Below are 7,208 nucleotides of genomic sequence, written 5' to 3' on the forward strand. Positions count from 1 at the left end.
GTCTGTTCATGTCCTTTGACCATTTTCTAATTAGAGGATTTTTTTACTGTCAATTTTGAGGTTTAAAAAAATATGTATTCTAGATACAAGTCCTTTGTCAGATATGTGCTTTGCAAATCTTTTCTCCTAGCATGTAGCTTTCTTTTATCCTCATCACAGAGTCCTTTACAGAGCTGAAGTTTTCAATTTTGGTTTTTAATGTTGAACGAGTCTTGCATTCTGAGTTAACCTTCACTTGTTCATGATGTGTTATCCTCTTTTATGTAATAGTAGATTCAATTTGATAGTATTTTGTTAAGGATTTTTGCATTTATGCTAATGAGTAATATTGACCTGTAGTTTTCTTTTAATATCTTTGTGAATTTTAGTATCAAGATAATGCTGGCCTCATAAAATGAGTTAAGATGTGTTCCCTCCTTTATTTTCTTATAAGTTTTGTGTATGTTTGGTATTAATTTTTGCTATGTATTGATTGAATTGTCCAGGGAAATTCTGTGCAAAATATCGTGGACTGCCTAAGAACTGTTCTGTGAAGAGAGTTCATAGTTTGCGTCAGATTTTTGAAAGAGTTTTCTCTGTGTTCTCCAAATTGTAAATAACTACTACTCATTTACAGATTTATATGTATAAGTGGCTGATTGTGGCATGTGCTTTTGGCTTGTTAATTTTATCTAGTAAGTAATATACATGTTTACTCTGGAATATGTATTTTGAAAATTCCTAAAACAAATTCTCTGGAGGTCTCCTCCAGGTCTGTGGGATTTAGGTTCAGTCATGCTCCAAATTCTTTCCTCTTTCTTGGAAAATATTATGTTTCAATACCTATCAAGGGCAGCTGAGGAAGGGGAAATTCATCCTAATACGAGAAAGAACAACCTGATGTTGGGGGTGGTGTGCTATGTTGGTGGGGTTCAGTTTAAGGATATAGTGGAGATGATTGTAAACTGATTACAATAAAAAGTTTAAGGCCTTTCTCTAGAATCCTGAGACAACTTGTCTCCTAATGGTCCCCTCAAATCACAGCTCATCTGCCTACTATATGATGTCCTGGTATATCTAGAGAGCTAAGTGTTGGGGAGAGATTATTTCTTCCTAACTTCTACATGGAATGGTCATACTCAAGGTGAGAACAGACATCTGTGGGAAAAATAAACACTGTCCACTGGTCACAGTCCTATTCCATCAATGACTCAGGAACAGGCCGTACTGCCCCTAGATGGTTGAAGTATAGCCTCATAGGGCTAAGTAAAGTGGTAGCTCCTGATGGTTAACTCCCCACCCTCACCAATCCTGACAACGACATCCCACCTGAGGTTGCTGCCTGTATTGATAGACACTACAAATATGATGAAGCAAAAATAAGCAAGCATGCCAGCATTTATTATAAAACAACCAATGGAACAGAAGAGGGGAATGTGGCAGTAGAGGTGTATTTATATCCATTCATGGGTCTGTGTTTGCAGCATGCATGGTTTCAGGCCATGGAATTTTTATGTGTATTATACCTACAAAGGAAAACAGAAGGTCAGCTGATCCGGGAGAACCTTGAAGTCAGGAGACCTGGGGATTCTCCTGTTTTATCAGAAAGGAGAGACATTTTGGAAGGGAGAAATCAGAGAGTTAGAAGTTGGGGCATAGCTCTCACCCAAAGCATCTTGTGAAGCAATCCAGGGTTCTCCTGAATGGGGTCTTCCAAGACTCATGGGGAGCAGCAGGTAGGCTTGACAAGCCACTGACTTGATATTTGTTCTGAATAATATCAATAAAAACAACAAAGTCCACGGGTTCCTCATCTGGGTCATTGACAGCCTGCAGAAAGAAAGGAAATATCATCACTCTAGTAGTCCCTATAAGCCCTATCATTTGTCTCTTCACTCAGCCCTGGGGAAGACTCCCAGGGTTCTTCCTTAAGTGATGTCCCAATGCATATAACAGGGCACGGTCTAGGGTTGAAATCTGTGGTGGGCATTAAGATATGAACATCTGTCCCCTCCTTAACCCACCCCCCATTAGATCCTCGAGCTAGGAGACCCTTTTCACCCCATTCTGTTTGAGCTTGGGTTGCTTTTATTTGGAAATTATCTTCAGAAACACAGTCTGACAAGTAGGTGAACCCATTAAGTCTAAATCTCCTAAATGATATAATTGCTGCATTTAATAGCTTCATCCTACTTCTACACTCCTAAGTGAACAGGAAAAGTCTTCATGCCATTTCCATTGGCTCAGAAACTATCCTAACAAATAAGGAGAAACATTAATTTCTATATTTGTCTTTATTAAAATAGAAAAAAGTTTTGTGACAATTGTGGGATCTGTCCCAACAAATTGAATAATGCTATGATAAAATAAACCTTTGTTAGAGAGTGTTCAGCTAGGCAATTCAGAGCTCTTTGAATGATCCAAGATGTCACTGCCAGATGTAGACGACCCTTCGCATACTTGCTCCTTCATTTGCCAACAAATGTTTATTGAGTGCTTACCATGTGGCAGTCTGTCATTGTGAAAGTCAAAAGGCTGTTTCCTATTGTATAAATTAAAATGTCTTAGATAATTGGGAGAATTGAACATTTTTCCTCTGTTTACTGAATTTCTTCTTTTATCAATTGTCTATTCTTTCCATTTTGCCTTCCTGGGCAGTAGTAAATATTTTTTTTTCCACTTCATTTATAATGTTGCATACACCAGACCACGTCTGTCTAAATGCTTGTTTACTATTCAGTCTTGTCTGGTTCAGCTGCTATTCTCTGATTCACTTAAGGTGTCTTTTGGACAGTGACTGCACTGGCACTGTTGACCTTGCCCTATCAGGCTGTCCTTTCTCTCTGTTTCATTCCTTTCTGTTCACACAGTGACTCTCCACAATTTTAGAAACATATTTAGCCAGATCCTAAGGTTCATCTTGTACTTAAACAATGACATGCCACTTTTCTTCAACAAGAAAAATTAAAGGGGAAAGATGGAGAACTAATCCGTTCAGTTCTTTCTTTTATCCACCGTTAGTATAAGTACAAAACTCAGGTTACACAACATGAAATGCAAAAAATACCATGAATAAAAATACTAAAACATCATATCCTAAGTTTAAAGACAAAGGGCTCAGTTCATTGTGCTCTTCGGTCCCCCTATTTTAACCTGTAGTTGTATACCTTGGAGGTCCATGAATTGCGTGGATGTCTTCTCCCTCCAGCTCCTGAAACACAAGACACTGATTAAGAAAGCCTTTTCCTTTAATCCCATGTACATTGATTTTTGCTCAGTTTTATGTCCTATGTTGTAGTTGAACCCTTGGAAATCAAGAAAATGAAGAGGCACAAAGTATAATGATGAGTCTACTAGACAGAACATTGGTGCCAAAGTCAAGAGATCTGAGTTCCCAGGGTATGGCCAATCATGAACAGCACCTTGAATAAAGCAATATCACATCATCTGGCCCTTGCAACCCGAGAAGAACTGGGTTGCCATACTCACACTGCCATATGTAAACATGCATTCATCTTGACACAAGGCCTGTGAGTAGAAGCTAAATACAAGAAACAGTAGCAACATCACACAAGTATTAGCAAAATGATAAATAAGACATTTTCAATCACTGGGGAGAATAAGCATTATTTCAGTAAATAGTTTTGTAAGCACTGTTTAACTATATGGGAAAAATCAAGGTGACTTCCCAAAGCCATGAGACAAACCTGAATCCAAATATTGTTTAATAATTAAAATCTCAGTTTTCATGGATACACAGCAGAAAGAAGAGAAGAAACTATCAGTATCTTAGCAATGATTTATTTTTGGTGTGTGTTGGTGAAGGGGAACAGATCATTTGTGCCTTCCTATTTAAACTTTCCTATGTTTTTAAATAAAAGGAAAAAATGGAATTTTAACATCTTCGATAGGTGAAATAAAGGTAATTAAAATTTTTTAAGCATACTTTCAGTTTTATAAAGAATTACCATTTCTTGCCTTCTTGACAGACAAGGAGAATCTTTGCTAAACCATGGACACTAGAGAAAAAAATATAGGTAATTAAATAAAAATCACTTGAGTTCCACTGTTCAATAGTATCGCTATTAACATTCTCTATTGCCTCATTGCATCTCCGCATTGTGTGTGTGTGGCGGGGCGGGGGGTATGTATAGTAAGATTTATTTTTTTTTCAGTTTCTAGTTTATTATTTTCATTGCTCTAACATCTTACATTTTATTTTTGTTAAAGTGCTTGTTCTTTTAAATTATTTTTCCCTATTAAATAATTAGGTATAAGAGGTTATGTGTTTGCCTTCATATAACTTTGCCGTGTCTTCTACATTTTAATAGAATGAGTTCCTATTTTTAAAAATGTTCTCAATATTCTCTATCGGTAGCTTCGGATTTCTTTAAACCAAATAATTATTTAGGACATGTTTTTTCCATTTTACACCATGGTGAGCCTTTTTGTTTAAAGTGTTGTCATTAAATTACAGCTCTATTATTGATACATTGTAGTCAGAGACTATGACTTTTACCATTTCCACCCAGGCTTAGTTGAGGCTTTGTGTCCTAGTAGTTGATTAGTTTTTGTTTCATGCATTCTTTTTATTTAAATTTTATATTATTTATTGTTTTTATACAGCAGATCCTTATTAGTCATCAATTTTATACACATCAGTGTATACATGTCAATCCCAATCACCCAATTCAATGTATAGTAAGATTTTATACATTGAGATATTAATGCATATATAACATAAAAATCATTTTATAAAGTTCTTTGCAAGTATACTTCATTTACTTGCTCTCCTCCAGACAAATCAACTCCCTTTTGTGACACAATGCCATGTATTCTGGGTGTTGGGAAAGAAACAAATGCTTTAGAAATCATGAGAGAATATATAAAGATTTGAACATAACTAAAATTTTCAATGTTCATCCAGTAATCTTCTTCTCAGGTGATATCTGTTAGCAACTATGTAACGATGACAACCCTGAATGTGGGGGTTGAAAACAATCTACAAACAATAAATGCTGGAGAGGGTGTGGAGAAAAGGGAACCATCTTCCACTGTTGGTGGGAATGTAAATTGATACAGCCACTATGGAGAACACTATGGAGGTTCCTTAAAACAATGTTCATTGCAGCTCTATTTACAATAGCCGGGACATGGAAGCAACCTAAATGTCCATCAACAGATGAATGGATAAAGAAGATGTGGCACATATATACAATGGAATATTACTCAGTCATAAAAAGGAACAACACTGAGTCATTTGTAGTGAGGTAGATGGACCTAGAGACTGTCATACAGAGTGAAGCAAGTCAGAAAGAGAAAAACAAATACTGTATAGTAACACATATATATATGGAATCTAAAAGGAAAAGAAAGGAAAAAAATGGTCAAAAGAACCTAAGGGCAAGACGGGAATAAAGATGCAGACCTACTAGAGAATGGACTTGAGGATACGGGGAGGGGGAAGTGTAAGCTGGGACAAAGTGAGAGAGTGGCATGGACATATATACACTACCAAACGTAAAATAGATAGCTAGTCAGAAGCATCCACATAGCACAGGGAGATCAGCTCGGTGCTTTGTGACCACCTAGAGGGGTGGGATAGGCAGGGTGGGAGGGAGGGAGATGCAAGAGGGAAGAGATATGGGGACATATGTATATGTATAACTGATTCACTTTGTTATAAAGCAGAAAGTGACACACCGCTGTAAAGCAATTACACTCTGATAAAGATGTTAAAAAAAATCAATGTGATACACCATATTAAAAAACTGAAGAATAAAATCCACATGATCATCTCAGTAGATGCAGAAAAAGCTTTCGACAGAATTCAACACACATTTGTGATTAAAAAGAAAACCTCTCTATAAAGTGTGCATAGAGGGAACTTACTGCAACATAATAAACGCCATATACCAGTGGTCCCCAACAACATTTGTGGCACCAGGGACCAGTTTCATGGAAGACAATATTTCCACGGGCAGGGCCTGAGGGTGGTTCAGGCAGTAATGTGAGCAATGGAGGGGATGGTTCAGGCAGGAATGCAAGCAATGGTTCAGCTGGTAATGCCAGCAATGGGAAGCGATGGGGAGCAGCAGATGAAGCTTTGCTCGCTCACCCACCGCTCACCTCCTGCTGTGCAGCCGGGTTCCTAACAGGCCATGGACTGGTGCTGGCCCACTGCCGGGCATTGGAGACCCCTGCCATATATGACAAACCCACAGCAAACATCATTCTCAATGGCGAAAAACTGAAAGTATTTCCTCTAAGATCAGGAACAAGACAAGGATATCCACCCTTGCGACTATTATTCAACATAGATATGGAAGTCCTAGGCACGGCAATCAAAGAAGAAAAAGAAATAAAAGCAATCCAAACTGGAAAAGAAGAAGTAAAACTGTCACTGTTTGCAGATGACATGATACTATACATAGAAAATCCTAACGATGCCACCAGAAAACTACTAGAGCTCATCAGTGAATTTGGTAAAGTTGCAGGATACAAAATTAATGCACAGAAATCTCTTGCATTCCTATACACTAACAATGAAAGATCAGAAAGAGAAATTAAGGAAACAATCCCATTTACCATTGCAACAGAGAGAATGAAATACCTAGGAATAAGCCTACCTACGGAGGCGAAAGACCTGTACTCAGAAAACTATAAGATACTGATGAAAGAAATCAAAGTTGACACTAACAGATGGAGAGATATACCATGTTCTTGGATTGGAAGAATCAATATTGCAAAAATGACTGCACTACCCAAAGCAATCTACAGATTCATTGCAACCCCCATCAAATTACCAAGGACACTTTTCAGAGAACTAGAACAAAAAAATTTACAATATGTATGGAAACACAAAAGACCCCAAATAGCCAAAGCAATCTTGAGAAAGAAAAATGGAGCTGGAGGAATCAGGCTCCCTGACTTCAGAGTACATTACAAAGCTGCAGTAATCGAGACAGTATGGTACTGGCACAAAAACAGAAATATACATCAATGGAACAGGATAGAAAGCCCAGAGATAAACCCAGGCACCTATGGTCACCTAATCTATGACAAAAGAGGCAAGAATATACAATGGAGAAAAGACAGTCTCTTCGATAAGTGGTGCTGGGAAAACTGTCTTCACTGGTTTCAGTCCTGATGATTAATAGGCACAGCCAGCTAACTTGCTGAAATTTTTTTTTTTTTTTTTTTTTTTTTTTTGTGGTATGCGGGCCTCC

Source organism: Physeter macrocephalus, chromosome 21 (assembly GCF_002837175.3).
Source record: "Physeter macrocephalus isolate SW-GA chromosome 21, ASM283717v5, whole genome shotgun sequence".
Classification (NCBI taxonomy): domain Eukaryota; kingdom Metazoa; phylum Chordata; class Mammalia; order Artiodactyla; family Physeteridae; genus Physeter; species Physeter macrocephalus.